Source organism: Schistocerca piceifrons, chromosome X (genome assembly GCF_021461385.2).
Source record: "Schistocerca piceifrons isolate TAMUIC-IGC-003096 chromosome X, iqSchPice1.1, whole genome shotgun sequence".
NCBI lineage: Eukaryota > Metazoa > Arthropoda > Insecta > Orthoptera > Acrididae > Schistocerca > Schistocerca piceifrons.
Genome location: NC_060149.1, coordinates 982,169,783 through 982,191,391, shown reverse-complemented (window position 1 = coordinate 982,191,391; position 21,609 = coordinate 982,169,783).

The following is a 21,609-nucleotide window of genomic DNA, read 5'->3' as shown; positions in this document are numbered from 1 at the left end:
ACTCTCTTATTGACAATGAAACACAAAAATTGCATCGGAATTAAATACAAACGCCACAATGCCTACTTAAGTACAAGAAGACTGACTCTTCTTACTGGCTATTTTTGAAACATTCCTGTGACACTAGTTATAGATTCCGATGCTTGACTTCAGTTTTACTGTATCCCTTGGACCTTCTTATTGACGATGAAACACAGAAATTGCTTCGGAAATAAATACAAAAGGCACAATGCCGACTTAAGTACAAGAAGACTGACCCTTCTTACTGTCTATGCTTTGAACCATTCCTGTGACACTAGTTATTGATTCCGATGCTTCACTTCAGGTTTACTGTATCCCTCTGACCTTCTTATTGATGATGAAACACAGAAATTGCATCGGAATTAAATAGAAAATGCACAATGCCGACTTAAGTACAAGGCGACTGACATATCTTACTGTCTATGATTTGAACCATTCCTGTGACATTAGTTATAGATTCCGATGCTTCACTTCAGGTTAACTGTATCCCTTGGACCTTCTTATTGACAATGAAACACAGAAATTGCATCGGAATTAAATACAAAAGGCACAATGCCGAATAAAGTACAAGAAGACTGACTCTTCTTACTGACTATGTTTTAAACCATTCCTGTGACACTTGTTATAGATTGCGATGCTTCACTTCAGGTTTACTGTGTCCCACTGACCTTCTTATTGACGATGAAACACATAGAAATTGCATCGGAATTAAATAGAAAATGCACAATGCCGACTTAAGTACAAGGCGACTGACATATCTTACAGTCTATGTTTTGAACCATTTCTGTGACACTAGTTATAGATTGCGATGCTTCACTTCAGGTTTACTGTGTCCCTTGGACCTTCTTATTGACGATGAAACACAGAAATCCCATCGGATTTAAATACAAATGTCACAATGCAGACTTAAGTACAAGAAGACTGACTCTTCTTAGTGTCTATGTTTTGAACCATTCCTGTGACACTAGTAATAGTTTTCGATTTTTCACTTCATGTTCACTGTATCCCTTGGACATTATTATTGACGATGAAACACAGAAATTGCATAGGAATTAAATACAAAAGGCACAATGCCGACTTAAGTACAAGAAGACTGACTCTTCTTACCGTCCATGTTTTGAACCATACCTGAGACACTAGTTATAGTTTCCAATGCTTCACTTCAGGTTTACTGTATCCGTTGGACCTTCTTATTGACGATGAAACACAGAAATTGCATAGGAATTAAATTCAAAAGGCACAATGCCGACTTAAGTACAAGAAGACTGACTCTTCTTACTGTCTATACTTTGAACCATTCCTGTGACACTAGTTATAGATTCCGATGCTTCACTTGAGGTTTACTGTATGCCTTGGACCTACGTATTGACGATGAAACACAGAAATTGCATTGGAATTAAATACAAAAGGCACAATGCCGTCTTAAGTACAAGAAGACTGACTCTTCTTACTGTCTATGTTTTGAACCATTCCTGTGACTCTAGTTACAGATTCCGATGCTTCACTCGAGGTTTAGTGTATTCCTTGGACCTACATATTGACGATGAAACACAGAAATTGCATCGGAATTAAATGCAAAAGGCACAATGCCAACTTAAGTACAAGAAGAATGACTCTTGTTACTGTCTATGTTTTGAATCTCTCCTGTGAGACCAGTAATAGATGTCGATACTTCACCTCAGGTTGACTGTACCCCTTGGAGCTTCGTATTCACGATGAAACACAGAGATTGCATCGGAATCAAACACAAAAAGCACAAGCCGACTTAAGTACAATAAGGCTGACACTTCTTACTGTCTATGTTTTGAACCTTTCCTGTGAGACGACTTTTAGATTCAGATACTTCACTTCAGGGTTACTGTATCCCTCTGACCTTCTTATTGATGATGAAACACAGAAATTGCATCGGAATTAAATAGAAAATGCACAATGCCGACTTAAGTACAAGGCACTGACATATCTTACTGTCTATGTTTTGAACCATTCCTGTGACATTAGTTATAGATTCCGATGCTTCACTTCAGGTTAACTGTATCCCTTGGACCTTCTTATTGACAATGAAACACAGAAATTGCATCGGAATTAAATACAAAAGGCACAATGCCGAATAAAGTACAAGAAGACTGACTCTTCTTACTGACTATGTTTTGAACCATTCCTGTGACACTTGTTATAGATTGCGATGCTTCACTTCAGGTTTACTGTGTCCCACTGACCATCTTATTGACGATGATACACAGAAATTGCATCGGAATTAAATAGAATATGCACAATGCCGACTTAAGTACAAGGCGACTGACATATCTTACTGTCTATGTTTTGAACCATTCCTGTGACACTAGTTATAGATTCCGATGCTTCACTTGAGGTTTACTGTATCCCTTGGACCTACGTATTGACGATGAAACACAGAAATTGCATCGGAATTAAATACAAAAGGCACAATGCCGACTTAAGTACAAGGAGACTGTCTCTTCTTAGTGTCTATGTTTTGAATCATTCCTGTGACACTAGTTATAGTTTTCGATTTTTCACTTCATGTTCACTGTATCCCTTGGACATTATTATTGACGATGAAACACAGAAATTGCATAGGAATTAAATACAAAAGGCACAATGCCGACTTAAGGACAAGAAGACTGACCCTTCTTACTGACTATGATTTGAACCATTCCTGTGACACTAGTTACAGATTCCGATGTTTCACTTCATGTTTACTGTATCCGTTGGACCTTCTTATTGACGATGAAACACAGAAATTGCATAGGAATTAAATACAAAAGGCACAATGCCGACTTAAGTACAAGAAGACTGACTCTTCTTACTGTCTATGTTTTGAACCATTCCTGTGACTCTAGTTACAGATTCCGATGCTTCACTTGATGTTTACTGTATTCCTTGGACCTACATATTGACGATGAAACACAGAAATTGCATCGGAATTAAATGCAAAAGGCACAATGCCAACTTAAGTACAAGAAGAATGACTCTTGTTACTGTCTATGTTTTGAATCTCTCCTGTGAGACCAGTAATAGATGTCGATACTTCACCTCAGGTTGACTGTACCCCTTGGAGCTTCGTATTCACGATGAAACACAGAGATTGCATCGGAATCAAACACAAAAGGCACAAGCCGACTTAAGTACAATAAGGCTGACACTTCTCACTTTCTATGTTTTGAACCTTTCCTGTGAGACGACTTTTAGATTCAGATACTTCACTTCAGGGTTACTGTATCCCTCTGACCTTCTTATTGATGATGAAACACAGAAATTGCATCGGAATTAAATAGAAAATGCACAATGCCGACTTAAGTACAAGGCACTGACATATCTTACTGTCTAAGTTTTGAACCATTCCTGTGACATTAGTTATAGATTCCGATGCTTCACTTCAGGTTAACTGTATCCCTTGGACCTTCTTATTGACAATGAAACACAGAAATTGCATCGGAATTAAATACAAAAGGCACAATGCCGAATAAAGTACAAGAAGACTGACTCTTCTTACTGACTATGTTTTGAACCATTCCTGTGACACTTGTTATAGATTGCGATGCTTCACTTCAGGTTTACTGTGTCTCACTGACCTTCTTATTGACGATGAAACACAGAAATTGCATCGGAATTAAATAGAAAATGCACAATGCCGACTTAAGTACAAGGCGACTGACATGTCTTACTGTCTATGTTTTGAACCATTCCTGTGACACTAGATATAGATTCCGATGCTTCACTTGAGGTTTACTGTATCCCTTGGACCTACGTATTGACGATGAAACACAGAAATTGCATCGGAATTAAATACAAAAGGCACAATGCCGACTTAAGTACAAGAAGACTGTCTCTTCTTAGTGTCTATGTTTTGAATCATTCCTGTGACACTAGTTATAGTTTTCGATTTTTCACTTCATGTTCACTGTATCCCTTGGACATTATTATTGACGATGAAACACAGAAATTGCATCGGAATTAAATACAAAAGGCACAATGCTGACTTAAGTACAAGAAGACTGACTCTTCTTACCGTCCATGTTTTGAACCATACCTGAGACACTAGTTATAGTTTCCAATGCTTCACTTCAGGTTTACTGTACCCCTTGGACCTTCTTATTGACGATGAAACACAGAAATTGCATAGGAATTAAATACAAAAGGCACAATGCCGACTTAAGGACAAGAAGACTGACCCTTCTTACTGACTATGATTTGAACCATTCCTGTGACACTAGTTATAGATTCCGATGTTTCACTTCGGGTTTACTGTATCCCTCTGACCTTCTTATTGACGATGAAACACAGAAATTGCATCGGAATTCAATTCAAAAGGCACAATGCCGACTTCAGTACAAGAAGACTGACTCTTCTTACTGTCTATGTTTTGAACCATTCCTGTGACACTAGTTATAGATTCCGATGCTTCACTTCAGGTTTACTGTATCCCTTGGACCTTCTTATTGACGATGAAACACAGAAATTGCGTCGGAATTAAATACAAACGCCACAATGCCTACTTAACTACAAGAAGACTGACTCTTCTTACTGGCTATGTTTTGAAACATTCCTGTGACACTAGTTATAGATTCCGATGCTTGACTTCAGTTTTACTGTATCCCTTGGACCTTCTTATTGACGATGAAAAGCAGATATTGCATCGGAAATAAATACAAAAGGCACAATGCCGACTTAAGTACAAGAAGACTGACCCTTCTTACTGTCTATGTTTTGAACCATTCCTGTGACACTAGTTATAAATTCCGATGCTTCACTTCAGGTTTACTGTATCCCTCTGACCTTCTTATTGATGATGAAACACAGAAATTGCATCGGAATGAAATAGAAAATGCACAATGCCGACTTAAGTACAAGGCGACTGACATATCTTACTGTCTATTTTGAACCATTCCTGTGACATTAGTTATAGATTCCGATGCTTCACTTCAGGTTAACTGTATCCCTTGGACCTTCTTATTGACAATGAAACACAGAAATTGCATCGGAATTAAATACAAAAGGCACAATGCCGAATAAAGTAAAAGAAGACTGACTCTTCTTACTGACTATGTTTTGAACCATTCCTGTGACACTTGTTATAGATTGCGATGCTTCACTTCAGGTTTACTGTGTCGCACTGACCTTCTTATTGACGATGAAACACAGAAATTGCATCGGAATTAAATAGAAAATGCACAATGCCGACTCAAGTACAAGGCGACTGACATATCTTACTGTCTATGTTTTGATCCATTTCTGTGACACTAGTTATAGATTGCGATGCTTCACTTCAGGTTTACTGTGTCCCTTGGACCTTCTTATTGACGATGAAACACAGAAATCCCATCGGATTTAAATACAAATGTCACAATGCAGACTTAAGTACAAGAAGAATGACTGTTCTTAGTGTCTATGTTTTGAACCATTCCTGTGACACTAGTTATAGTTTTCGATTTTTCACTTCATGTTCACTGTATCCCTTGGACACTATTATTGACGATGAAACACAGAAATTGCATCGGAATTAAATACAAAAGGCACAATGCCGACTTAAGTACAAGAAGACTGACTCTTCTTACCGTCCATGTTTTGAACCATACCTGAGACACTAGTTATAGTTTCCAATGCTTCACTTCAGGTTTACTGTATCCGTTGGACCTTCTTATTGACGATGAAACACAGAAATTGCATAGGAATTAAATTCAAAAGGCACAATGCCGACTTAAGTACAAGAAGACTGACTCTTCTTACTGTCTATACTTTGAACCATTCCTGTGACACTAGTTATAGATTCCGATGCTTCACTTGAGGTTTACTGTATGCCTTGGACCTACGTATTGACGATGAAACACAGAAATTGCATTGGAATTAAATACAAAAGGCACAATGCCGTCTTAAGTACAAGAAGACTGACTCTTCTTACTGTCTATGTTTTGAACCATTCCTGTGACTCTAGTTACAGATTCCGATGCTTCACTCGAGGTTTAGTGTATTCCTTGGACCTACATATTGACGATGAAACACAGAAATTGCATCGGAATTAAATGCAAAAGGCACAATGCCAACTTAAGTACAAGAAGAATGACTCTTGTTACTGTCTATGTTTTGAATCTCTCCTGTGAGACCAGTAATAGATGTCGATACTTCACCTCAGGTTGACTGTACCCCTTGGAGCTTCGTATTCACGATGAAACACAGAGATTGCATCGGAATCAAACACAAAAAGCACAAGCCGACTTAAGTACAATAAGGCTGACACTTCTTACTGTCTATGTTTTGAACCTTTCCTGTGAGACGACTTTTAGATTCAGATACTTCACTTCAGGGTTACTGTATCCCTCTGACCTTCTTATTGATGATGAAACACAGAAATTGCATCGGAATTAAATAGAAAATGCACAATGCCGACTTAAGTACAAGGCACTGACATATCTTACTGTCTATGTTTTGAACCATTCCTGTGACATTAGTTATAGATTCCGATGCTTCACTTCAGGTTAACTGTATCCCTTGGACCTTCTTATTGACAATGAAACACAGAAATTGCATCGGAATTAAATACAAAAGGCACAATGCCGAATAAAGTACAAGAAGACTGACTCTTCTTACTGACTATGTTTTGAACCATTCCTGTGACACTTGTTATAGATTGCGATGCTTCACTTCAGGTTTACTGTGTCCCACTGACCATCTTATTGACGATGATACACAGAAATTGCATCGGAATTAAATAGAATATGCACAATGCCGACTTAAGTACAAGGCGACTGACATATCTTACTGTCTATGTTTTGAACCATTCCTGTGACACTAGTTATAGATTCCGATGCTTCACTTGAGGTTTACTGTATCCCTTGGACCTACGTATTGACGATGAAACACAGAAATTGCATCGGAATTAAATACAAAAGGCACAATGCCGACTTAAGTACAAGGAGACTGTCTCTTCTTAGTGTCTATGTTTTGAATCATTCCTGTGACACTAGTTATAGTTTTCGATTTTTCACTTCATGTTCACTGTATCCCTTGGACATTATTATTGACGATGAAACACAGAAATTGCATAGGAATTAAATACAAAAGGCACAATGCCGACTTAAGGACAAGAAGACTGACCCTTCTTACTGACTATGATTTGAACCATTCCTGTGACACTAGTTACAGATTCCGATGTTTCACTTCATGTTTACTGTATCCGTTGGACCTTCTTATTGACGATGAAACACAGAAATTGCATAGGAATTAAATACAAAAGGCACAATGCCGACTTAAGTACAAGAAGACTGACTCTTCTTACTGTCTATGTTTTGAACCATTCCTGTGACTCTAGTTACAGATTCCGATGCTTCACTTGATGTTTACTGTATTCCTTGGACCTACATATTGACGATGAAACACAGAAATTGCATCGGAATTAAATGCAAAAGGCACAATGCCAACTTAAGTACAAGAAGAATGACTCTTGTTACTGTCTATGTTTTGAATCTCTCCTGTGAGACCAGTAATAGATGTCGATACTTCACCTCAGGTTGACTGTACCCCTTGGAGCTTCGTATTCACGATGAAACACAGAGATTGCATCGGAATCAAACACAAAAGGCACAAGCCGACTTAAGTACAATAAGGCTGACACTTCTCACTTTCTATGTTTTGAACCTTTCCTGTGAGACGACTTTTAGATTCAGATACTTCACTTCAGGGTTACTGTATCCCTCTGACCTTCTTATTGATGATGAAACACAGAAATTGCATCGGAATTAAATAGAAAATGCACAATGCCGACTTAAGTACAAGGCACTGACATATCTTACTGTCTAAGTTTTGAACCATTCCTGTGACATTAGTTATAGATTCCGATGCTTCACTTCAGGTTAACTGTATCCCTTGGACCTTCTTATTGACAATGAAACACAGAAATTGCATCGGAATTAAATACAAAAGGCACAATGCCGAATAAAGTACAAGAAGACTGACTCTACTTACTGACTATGTTTTGAACCATTCCTGTGACACTTGTTATAGATTGCGATGCTTCACTTCAGGTTTACTGTGTCTCACTGACCTTCTTATTGACGATGAAACACAGAAATTGCATCGGAATTAAATAGAAAATGCACAATGCCGACTTAAGTACAAGGCGACTGACATGTCTTACTGTCTATGTTTTGAACCATTCCTGTGACACTAGATATAGATTCCGATGCTTCACTTGAGGTTTACTGTATCCCTTGGACCTACGTATTGACGATGAAACACAGAAATTGCATCGGAATTAAATACAAAAGGCACAATGCCGACTTAAGTACAAGAAGACTGTCTCTTCTTAGTGTCTATGTTTTGAATCATTCCTGTGACACTAGTTATAGTTTTCGATTTTTCACTTCATGTTCACTGTATCCCTTGGACATTATTATTGACGATGAAACACAGAAATTGCATCGGAATTAAATACAAAAGGCACAATGCTGACTTAAGTACAAGAAGACTGACTCTTCTTACCGTCCATGTTTTGAACCATACCTGAGACACTAGTTATAGTTTCCAATGCTTCACTTCAGGTTTACTGTACCCCTTGGACCTTCTTATTGACGATGAAACACAGAAATTGCATAGGAATTAAATACAAAAGGCACAATGCCGACTTAAGGACAAGAAGACTGACCCTTCTTACTGACTATGATTTGAACCATTCCTGTGACACTAGTTATAGATTCCGATGTTTCACTTCGGGTTTACTGTATCCCTCTGACCTTCTTATTGACGATGAAACACAGAAATTGCATCGGAATTCAATTCAAAAGGCACAATGCCGACTTCAGTACAAGAAGACTGACTCTTCTTACTGTCTATGTTTTGAACCATTCCTGTGACACTAGTTATAGATTCCGATGCTTCACTTCAGGTTTACTGTATCCCTTGGACCTTCTTATTGACGATGAAACACAGAAATTGCGTCGGAATTAAATACAAACGCCACAATGCCTACTTAACTACAAGAAGACTGACTCTTCTTACTGGCTATGTTTTGAAACATTCCTGTGACACTAGTTATAGATTCCGATGCTTGACTTCAGTTTTACTGTATCCCTTGGACCTTCTTATTGACGATGAAAAGCAGATATTGCATCGGAAATAAATACAAAAGGCACAATGCCGACTTAAGTACAAGAAGACTGACCCTTCTTACTGTCTATGTTTTGAACCATTCCTGTGACACTAGTTATAAATTCCGATGCTTCACTTCAGGTTTACTGTATCCCTCTGACCTTCTTATTGATGATGAAACACAGAAATTGCATCGGAATGAAATAGAAAATGCACAATGCCGACTTAAGTACAAGGCGACTGACATATCTTACTGTCTATTTTGAACCATTCCTGTGACATTAGTTATAGATTCCGATGCTTCACTTCAGGTTAACTGTATCCCTTGGACCTTCTTATTGACAATGAAACACAGAAATTGCATCGGAATTAAATACAAAAGGCACAATGCCGAATAAAGTAAAAGAAGACTGACTCTTCTTACTGACTATGTTTTGAACCATTCCTGTGACACTTGTTATAGATTGCGATGCTTCACTTCAGGTTTACTGTGTCGCACTGACCTTCTTATTGACGATGAAACACAGAAATTGCATCGGAATTAAATAGAAAATGCACAATGCCGACTCAAGTACAAGGCGACTGACATATCTTACTGTCTATGTTTTGATCCATTTCTGTGACACTAGTTATAGATTGCGATGCTTCACTTCAGGTTTACTGTGTCCCTTGGACCTTCTTATTGACGATGAAACACAGAAATCCCATCGGATTTAAATACAAATGTCACAATGCAGACTTAAGTACAAGAAGAATGACTGTTCTTAGTGTCTATGTTTTGAACCATTCCTGTGACACTAGTTATAGTTTTCGATTTTTCACTTCATGTTCACTGTATCCCTTGGACACTATTATTGACGATGAAACACAGAAATTGCATCGGAATTAAATACAAAAGGCACAATGCCGACTTAAGTACAAGAAGACTGACTCTTCTTACCGTCCATGTTTTGAACCATACCTGAGACACTAGTTATAGTTTCCAATGCTTCACTTCAGGTTTACTGTATACGTTGGACCTTCTTATTGACGATGAAACACAGAAATTGCATAGGAATTAAATACAAAAGGCACAATGCCGACTTAAGTACAAGAAGACTGGCTCTTGTTACTGTCTATGTTTTGAATCTCTCCTGTGAGACCAGTAATAGATGTCGATACTTCACCTCAGGTTGACTGTACCCCTTGGAGCTTCGTATTCACGATGAAACACAGAGATTGCATCGGAATCAAACACAAAAGGCACAAGCCGACTTAAGTACAATAAGGCTGACACTTCTTACTGTCTATGTTTTGAACCTTTCCTGTGAGATGACTTTTAGATTCGGATACTTCACTTCAGGTTTACTGTATCCCTCTGACCTTCTTATTGATGATGAAACACAGAAATTGCATCGGAATTAAATAGAAAATGCACAATGCCGACTTAAGTACAAGGCACTGACATATCTTACTGTCTATGTTTTGAACCATTCCTGTGACATTAGTTATAGATTTTGATGCTTCACTTCAGGTTAACTGTATCCCTTGGACCTTCTTATTGACAATGAAACACAGAAATTGTATCGGAATTAAATACAAAAGGCTCAATGCCGAATAAAGTACAAGAAGACTGACTCTTCTTACTGACTATGTTTTGAACCATTCCTGTGACACTTGTTATAGATTGCGATTCTTCACTTCAGGTTTAGTGTGTCCCACTGACCTTCTTATTGACGATGAAACACAGAAATTGCATCGGAATTAAATAGAAAATGCACAATGCCGACTTAAGTACAAGGCGACTGACATATCTTACTGTCTATGTTTTGAACCATTCCTGTGACACTAGTTATAGATTCCGATGCTTCACTTGAGGTTTACTGTATCCCTTGGACCTACGTATTGACGATGAAACACAGAGATTGCATCGGAATTAAATACAAAAGGCACAATGCCGACTTAAGTACAAGAAGACTGACTCTTCTTAGTGTCTATGTTTTGAACCATTCCTGTGACACTAGTTATAGTTTTCGATTTTTCACTTCATGTTCACTGTATCCCTTGGACATTATTATTGACGATGAAACACAGAAATTGCATCGGAATTAAATACAAAAGGCACAATGCCGACTTAAGTACAAGAAGACTGACTCTTCTTACCGTCCATGTTTTGAACCATACCTGAGTCACTAGTTATAGTTTCCAATGCTTCACTTCAGGTTTACTGTATCCCTTGGACCTTCTTATTGACGATGAAACACAGAAATTGCATAGGAATTAAATACAAAAGGCACAATGCCGACTTAAGGACAAGAAGACTGACTCTTCTTACTGTCTATGTTTTGAACCATTCCTGAGGCACTAGTTATAGATTCCGATGCTTCACTTCAGGTTTACTGTATCCCTTGGACCTTCTTATTGACGATGAAACACAGAAATTGCGTCGGAATTAAATACAAAAGGCACAATGCCGGCTTAAGGACAAGAAGACATACTGTTCTTACTGTGACACTAGTTATAGATTCCGATGCTTCACTTCAGGTTTATTGTATCCCTCTGACCTTCATATTGCCGATGAACTACAGAAATTGCATCGGAATTATATAGAAAAGGCACAATGCCGACCTAAGTACAAGAAGACTGACTCTTCTTACTCCCTATGTTTTGAACCATTCCTGTGACACTAGTTATAGATTCCGATGCTTCACTCCACGTTTACTGTATCTCTTGGACCTTCTTATTGACGATGAAACACAGAAATTGCATCGGAATTAAATAGAAAAGGCACAATGCCGACTTAAGTACAAGAAGACTGACTCTTCCTACTGTCTATGTTTTGAACCATTCCTGTGACACTAGTTTTGGATTCCGATGCTTCACTTCAGGTTTACTGTATCCCTCTGACCTTCTTATTGTTGATGAAACACAGAAATGGCATCGGAATTAAATACAAAAGGCACAATGCCGACTTAAGTACAAGAAGACTGACTCTTCCTACTGTCTATGTTTTGAACCATTCCTGTGACACTAGTTGTAGATTCCGTTGCTTCACTTCAGGTTAACTGTATCCCTCTGACCTTATTGCCGATGAAACACAGATATTGCATCGGAATTAAATACAAAAGGCACAATGCCGACTTAAGGACAAGAAGACTGACTCTTGTTGCTGACTATGATTTGAACCATTCCTGTGACACTAGTTATAGATTGCGATGCTTCACTTCAGGTTTACTGTATCCCTCTGACCTTCGTATTGACGATGAATCACAGAAATTGCATCGGAATTAAATAGAAAAGGCACAATGCCGACTAAAGTACAAGAAGACTGACTCTTCTTACTGTCTATGATTTGAACCATTCCTGTGACACTAGTTGTAGATTCCGATGCTTCACTTCAGGTTTACTGCATCCCTTAAACCTTCTTATTGACGATGAAACACAGAAATTACATCGGAATTAAATACAAAAGGCACAATGCCGACTTAAGTACAAGAAGACTGACTCTTCCAACTGTCTGTGTTTTGAACCATTCCTGTGACACTAGTAATAGCTTCCGATGCTTCACTTCAGGTTTACTGTATCCCTCTGACCGTCTTATTCTCGATGAAATACAGAATTTGCATCGGAATTAAATAGGAAAGCCACAACGCCGACTTAAGTACTAGAAGACCGACTCTTCCTACTGTCTATGTTTTGAACCATTCCTGTTCTACTAGTTATAGATTCCGATGCTTAACTTCAAGTTTACTGTATCCCTCTGACCTTCTTAGTGACGATGAAACACAGAAATTGCATCGGAATTAAATACAAAAGGCACGATGCCGGATTAAGTACAAGAAGACTGACTCTTCTTACTGTCTATATTTGAACCCTTCCTGTGACACTAGTTATAGACTCCGATGCATCACTCCAGGCTTACTGTATCCCTTGGACCTTCTTATTGACGATGAAACACGGAAATTGCATCAGAATTAAATACAAAAGGCACAATGCTGACGTAAGTAAAAGAAGTCTGACTCTTCTTACTGTCTACGATTTGAACCATTCCTGTGACCCAAGTTATAGATTCCGATGCTTCACTCCAGGTTTACTGTATCCCTCTGACCTTCTTATTGACGATGAAACACAGAAATTGCATCAGAATTAAATAGAAAATGCACAATGATGACTTAAGTACAGGAAGACTGACTCTTCTTACTGACTATGTTTTGAACCATTCCTGTGACACTAGTTATAATTTCCGATGCTTCACTTCAGGTTTAATGTACCCTTTGGACCTTCTTATTGACGATGAAACACAGAAATTGCATCGGAATTAAATACAAAAAGCACAATGCAGAATTAGGTACAAGACGACTGACTCTTATTACTGTCTATGCTTTGAATCATTCCTGTGACACTAGTTATAGATTCCGATGCTTCACTCCAGGTTTACTGTATCCGTTGGACCTTCTTATTGACGATGAAACGCAGAAATTGCATCGGAATAAAATACAAAAAAGCACAATGCCGACTACAGTACAAGAAGACTGACTCTTTTTACAGTCTATGTTTTGAACCATTACTGTGACACTAGTTATAGATTCCGGAGCTTCACTCCAGGTTTACTGTTTCCCTTGGACATTCTTATTGATGATGAAGCACAGGAATTGCATCAGAATGAAATAGAAAAGGCACAATGCCGACTTGAATACAAGAAGACTGACGCTTCTTACTAACTGTGTTTTGAACCATTCCTTTGACACTACTTAAAGATTCCAATGCTTCACTTCAGGTTTACTGTATCCCTTGGACCTTCTTATTGACGAAGAAATACAGATATTGCATCGGAATTAAATAGAAAAGGAACAATGCCTAATAAATTGCAAGAAGACTGACTCTTCTTACTGTTTATGTTTTGAACCATTCCTGTCACACTAGTTATAGATTCCGATGCTTCACTACAGGTTTACTGTATCCCTTGGACCTTCTTATTGACGATGCAACACAGACATTGCATCAGAATTAAATAGAAAAGGCACAATGCCGACTTAAGTACAAGAAGACTAACGCTTCTTACTGACTATGGTTAGAACCATTCCTCTGACACTAGTTATAGATTCCGATGCATCACTTCAGGTTTACTGTATCCCTTGGACATTCTCATTGACGATGAAACACAGATATTGCATCGGAATTAAATAGAAAAGGAACAATGCCGACTTAAGTACAAGAAGACTGACACTTCTTACTGTCTATGTTTTGAACCATTCCTGTGACACTAGTTATAGATTTCGATGCTCACTTCAAGTTTACTGTATCCCTCTGAGCATCATATTGACGATGAAACACAGAAATTGCACCAAATTTAAATACAAAATGCACAATGCCGACTCATGTACAAGAAGACTGACTCTTCCTACTGTCTATGATTTGACCATTCCTGTGACTCTAGTTATAGATTTCGATGCTTCACTTCAGGTTTACGGTATCCCTCTGACCTCCTTATTGACGATGAAACACATAAATTGCATCGGAATTAAATAGAAAATGCACAATGCCGACTTAAGTACAAGGCGACTGACATATCTTACTGTCTATGTTTTGAACCATTCCTGTGACATTAGTTATAGATTCCGATGCTTCACTTCAGGTTTACTGTATCCCTTGGACCTTCTTATTGACGATGAAAAACAGAAATAGCATCGGAATTAAATACAAAATGCACAATGCCGACTTAAGTACAAGAAGACTGACTCTTCCTACTGTCGATGTTTTGAACCAGTCCTGTGACACTAGTGATAAATTCCGATGCTTCACTTGAGGTGTACTGTATCCCTTGGACCTTCTTATTGACGTTGAAACACAGAAATTGCAACGGAATTAAATATAAAAGGCCCAATGCCGACTTAAGTACATAAAGACCGTCTCTTCCTACTGACAAATTTTTGAACCATTCCTGTGACACTGGTTATAGATTGTTCCGATGCTTCACTTCAGGTTTACTGTATCCCTTGGACCTTCTTATTGACGATGAAATACAGAAATTGCATCGGAATTAAATACAAAAGGCACAATGCCGACTTAAGTACAAGAAGACTGACTCTTCCTACTGTCTACGTTTTTGAACCATTCGTGTGACACTAGTTATAGATTATTGCGATGCTTCACTTCAGGTTTACTGTATCCCTTGGACCTTCTTATTGACGAAGAAATACAGAAATTGCATCGGAATTAAATACAAAAGGCACAATGCCGACTTAAGTACAAGATGACTAACTCTTCCTACTGTCTATGTTTTGAACCATTCCTGTGACACTAGTTATAGATTCCGATGCTTCACTTCAGGTTTACTGTATCCCTTGCACCTTCTTATTGACGATGAAACACAGAAATGGCATCGGAATTAAATACAAAAGGTACAATGCCGACTTAAGTACAAGAAGATTGACTCTTCTTACTGTCTATGTTTTGAACCATTCCTGTGACCCTAGTTATAGCTTCCGATGCTTCCCTTCAGGTTTACTGTATCCCTTGGACCTTCTTATTGACGATGAAACACAGAAATTGCATCGGAATTAAATACAAAAGGCACTATGCCGACTTAAGTACAAGAAGACTGACTCTTCCTACTGTCAATGTTATGAACCATTCCTGTGACACTAGTTATAGATTTCGATGCTTCACTTCAGGTTTACTGTACCCCTCTGATCTTCTTATTGACGATGAAACATAGAAATTGCATCGGAATTAAATAGAAAAGGCACAATGCCGAGTTAAGTACAAGATGACTGACTCTTCTTACTGTCTATGTTTTGAACCATTCCTGTGACACTAGTTATAGATTCCAATGCTTCACTTCAGGTTTACTGTATCCCTTGGACCTTCGTATTGACGATGCAACACAGAAATTGCATCGGAATTAAACACAAAAGTCACAATGCTGACTTAAGTATAAAAAGACTGCCTCTTTATACTGACTATGTTTTGAATAATTCCTGTGAGACTAGTTATAGATTCCGATGCTCACTTCAGGTTTACAGTATCCCTCTGACCTTCTTATTGACGATGAAACACAGAAATTGCATCGGAATTAAATACAAAAGGCACAATGCCGACTTACGTACAAGAAGACTGACTCTTCTTACTGACTATGTTTGAACCATTCCTGTGACACTAGTTATAGATTCGGATGCTTCACTTCAGGTTTACTGTATCCCTCTGACCATCTTATTGACGATGAAACACAGAAATTGCATCGGAATTAAATAGAAAATGCACAATGGGGACTTAAGTACAAGACGACTGACTATTCCTACTGTCTATGTATTGAACCATTCCTGTGACACTAGTAATAGATTCCGATGCTTCACTTCAGGTTTACTGTATCCCTTGGACCTTCCTATTGAAGATTAAACACAGAAATTGCTTCGGAATTAAATACAAAAGGCACAATGCCAACTTAAATACAAGAAGACTAACTCTTTTTACTGACTATGATTTGAACCATTCCTGTGACACTAGTTATAGATTCCGATGCTACACTCCAGGTTTACTGTATCCCTTGGACCTTGTTATTGACGATGAAACACAGAAATTGCATCGGAATTAAATACAAAAGGCACAATGCCGACATAAGGACAAGAAGACTGACTCTTCTTACTGACTTTGTTTTGAACCATTCCTGTGACACTAGTAGTACATTCCGATGCTTCACTTCAGGTTTACTGCATCCCTTGGACCTTCTTATTTACGATGAAACACAGAAATAGCATCGGAATTAAATACAAAAGGCACAATGCCGACTTAAGTACAAGAAGACTGACTCTTCCTACTGTCTATGTTTTGAACCATTCCTGTGGCACTAGTTATAGATTCCGATGCTTCACTTCAGGTTTGCTGTATCCCTTGTACCTTCTTTTTGACGATGAAACACAGAAATTGCATCGGAATTAAATACAAAAGGCACAATGCCGACTTAAGTACAAGAAGACTGACTCTTCTTACTGTCTATGATTTGAACCATTCCATTGACTCTAGTTATAGATTCCGATGGTTCACTCCAGGTTTACTGTATCCCATTGACCTTGTTATTGACGATGAAACACAGAAATTGCATCGGAATTAAATAGAAAAGGCACAATGCTGACATAAGTATAAGAAGACTGACTCTTCTTACTGACTATGTTCTGAACCATTCCTGTGACACTAGTTATAGATTCCGTTGATTCACTTCAGGTTTACTGTATCCCTTGGTCCTTCTTATTGACGATGAAACACAGAAATTGCATCGGAATTAAATACAAAAGGCAAATTGCCGACTTAAGTACACGAAGACTGACTCTTCTTACTGTCTATGCTTTGAACCATTTCTGTGACACTAGTTATAGATTTCGATGGTACACTCCGGGTTTACTGTATACCTTGGACCTTCTTATTGACGATGAAACACAGAAATTGCATCGGAATTAAATACAAAGGGCACAATGCCGGCATAAGGACAAGAAGACTGACTCTTCTTACTGACTTTGCTTTGAAAAATTAGCGTGACCCTAGTTATAGATTCCGATGCTTCACTTCAGGTTTACTGTATCCCTTGGACCTTCTTATTGACGATGAAACACAGAAATTGCATCGGAATTAAATACAAAAGGCACTATGCCGACTTAAGTACAAGAAGACTGACTCTTCCTACTGTCAATGTTTTGAACCATTCCTGTGACACTAGTTATAGATTCCGATGCTTCACTTCAGGTTTACTGTACCCCTCTGATCTTCTTATTGACGATGAAACACAGAAATTGCATCGGAATTATATAGAAAAGGCACAATGCCGAGTTAAGTACAAGATGACTGACTCTTCTTACTGTCTATGTTTTGAACCATTCCTGTGACACTAGTTATAGATTCCAATGCTTCACTTCAGGTTTACTGTATCCCTTGGACCTTCTTATTGACGATGCAACACAGAAATTGCATCGGAATTAAACACAAAAGTCACAATGCTGACTTTAGTATAAAAGGACTGACTCTTCTTACTGACTATGTTTTGAATAATTCCTGTGAGACTAGTTATAGATTCCGATGCTCACTTCAGGTTTACAGTATCCCTCTGACCTTCTTATTGACGATGAAACACAGAAATTGCATCGCAATTAAATACAAAAGGCACAATGCCGACTTAAGTACAAGAAGACTAACTCTTCCTACTGTCTATGATTTGAACCATTCCTGTGACACTAGTTATAGCTTCCGATGCTTCACTTGAGGTTTACTGTAACCCTTGGACCTTCTTATTGACGATGAAACACAGAAATTGCAATGGAATTAAATATAAAAGGCCCAATGCCAACTTAAGTGCATGTAGACCGTCTCTTCCTACTGACAATGTTTTGAACCATTCCTGTGACACTAGTTATAGATTATTGCGATGCTTCACTTCAGGTTTACTGTATCCCTTGGACCTTCTTATTGACGAAGAAATACAGAAATTGCATCGGAATTAAATACAAAAGGCACAATGCCGACTTAAGTACAAGATGACTAACTCTTCCTACTGTCCATGATTTGAACCATTCCTGTGACCCTAGTTATAGCTTCCGATGCTTCACTTCATGTTTACTGTATCCCTTGGACCTTCTTATTGACGATGAAACTCAGAAATTGCATCGGAATTAAATACAAAAGGCACTATGCCGACCTAAGTACAAGAAGACTGACTCTTCCTACTGTCAATGTTTTGAACCATTCCTGTGACACTAGTTATAGATTGCGATGTTTCACTTCAGGTTTACTGTACCCCTCTGATCTTCTTATTGACGATGAAAAACAGAAATTGCATCGGAATTAAATAGAAAAGGCACAATGCCGAGTTAAGTACAAGATGACTGACTCTTCTTACTGTCTATGTTTTGAACCATTCCTGTGACACTAGTTATAGATTCCAATGCTTCACTTCAGGTTTACTGTATCCCTTGGACCTTCTTATTGACGATGCAACACAGAAATTGCATCGGAATTAAACACAAAAGTCACAATGCTGACTTAAGTATAAAAAGACTGACTCTTCTTACTGACTATGTTTTGAATAATTCCTGTGAGACTAGTTATAGATTCCGATGCTCACTTCAGGTTTACAGTATCCCTCTGACCTTCTTATTGACGATGAAACACAGAAATTGCATCGGAATTAAATACAAAAGGCACAATGCCGACTTAAGTACAAGAAGACTGACTCTTCTTACTGACTATGTTTTGAACCAATCCTGTGACACTAGTTATAGATTCGGATGCTTCATTTTAGGTTTACTGTATCCCTCTGTCCATCTTATTGACGATGAAACACAGAAATTGCATGGGAATTAAATAGAAAATGCACAATGGGGACTTAAGTACAAGACGACTGACTTTTCTTACTGTCTATGTATTGAACCATTCCTGTGACACTAGTAATAGATTCCGATGCTTCACTTCAGGTTTACTGTATCCCTTGGACCTTCCTATTGAAGATGAAACACAGAAATTGCTTCGGAATTAAATACAAAAGGCACAATGCCGACTTAAGTACAAGAAGACTGACTCTTTTTACTGACTATGATTTGAACCATTCCTGTGACACTAGTTATAGATTCCGATGCTACACTCCAGGTTTACTGTATCCCTTGGACCTTGTTATTGACGATGAAACACAGAAATTGCATCGGAATTAAATACAAAAGGCACAATGCCGACATAAGGACAAGAAGACTGACTCTTCTGACTGACTTTGTTTTGAACCATTACTGTGACACTAGTAGTAGATTCCGATGCTTAACTTCAGGTTTACTGTATCCCTTGGACCTTCTTATTGACGATGAAACACAGAAATTGCATCGGAATTAAATACAAAAGGCACAATGCCGACTTAAGTACACGAAGACTGACTCTTCCTACTGTCTATGTTTTGAACCATTCCTGTGGCACTAGTTATAGATTCCGATGCTTCACTTCAGGTTTACTGTATCCCTTTGACCTTGTTATTGACGATGAATCACAGAAATTGCATCGGCATTAAATAGAAAAGGCACAATGCTGACATAAGTACAAGAAGACTGACTCTTCTTACTGACTATGTTCTGAACCATTCCTGTGACACTAGTTATAGATTCCGATGATTCACTTCAGGTTTACTGTATCTATTGGTCCTTCTTATTGACGATGAAACACAGAAATTGCATCGGAATTAAATACAAAAGGCACAATGCCGACTTAAGTACACGAAGACTGACTCTTCTTACTGTTTATGCTTTGAACCATTTCTGTGACACTAGTTATAGATTTCGATGGTACACTCCGGGTTTACTGTATACCTTGGACCTTCGTATTGACGATGAAACACAAAAATTGCATCGGAATTAAATACAAAGGGCACAATGCCGACATAAGGACAAGAAGACTGACTCTTCTTACTGACTTTGATTTGAAAAATTAGCGTGACCCTAGTTATAGATTCCGATGCTTCACTTCAGGTTTACTGTATCATTTGGACCTTCTTATTGACGATGAAACACAGAAATTGCATCGGAATTAAATACAAAAGGCACAATGCAGACTTAAGTACAAGAAGACTGACTCTTCTTACTGACTATGCTTTGAACCATTCCTGTGACACTAGTTATAGATTCCGATGCTTCACCGCAGGTTTACTGTATCCCTTGGACCTTCTTGTTGACGATGAAACACAGAAATTGGATCGGAGTTAAATACAAAAGGCAAAATGCCGACTTAAGTACACGAAGACTGACTCTTCTTCCTGTCTATGTTTTGAACCATTCCTGTGACACTAGTTATAGATTCCGATGCTTCACTTCAGGTTTACTGTATACCGTGGACTTTCTTATAGACGATGAAACACAGAAATTGCATCGGAATTAAATACAAAAGGCACAATGCCGACTTATGTACAAGTAGACTGATTCTTCCTACTGTCTATGTTTTGAATAATTCCTGTGACACTAGTTTAGGATTCCGATGCTTTACTTCAGGTTTACTGTATCCCTCTGACCATCTTATTGACGATGAAACACAGAAATTGCATCGGAATTAAATACAAAAGGCACAATGCCGACTTAAGTACAAGAAGACTGACTCTTCCTACTGTCTACGTTTTTGAACCATTCCTGTGACACTAGTTATAGATTACGATGCTTCATTTCAGGTTTACTGTATCCCTTGGACCTTCTTATTGACGATGAAACACAGAAATTGCTTCGGAATTAAATACAAAAGGCACAATGCTGACTGAAGTACAAGAAGACTGACTCTTTTTACTGACTATGTTTTGAACCATTCCTGTGACACTAGTTATAGATTCGGATGCTTCACTTCAGGTTTACTGTATCCCTTGGACCTTCTTATCGACGACGAAACACAGAAATTGCATCGGAATTAAACTCAAAGGGCACAATGCCGACTTAAGTACAAGAAGACTGACTCTTCTTACTGACTAAGTTTTGAACCATTCCTGTGACACTAGTTATAGCTTCCGAT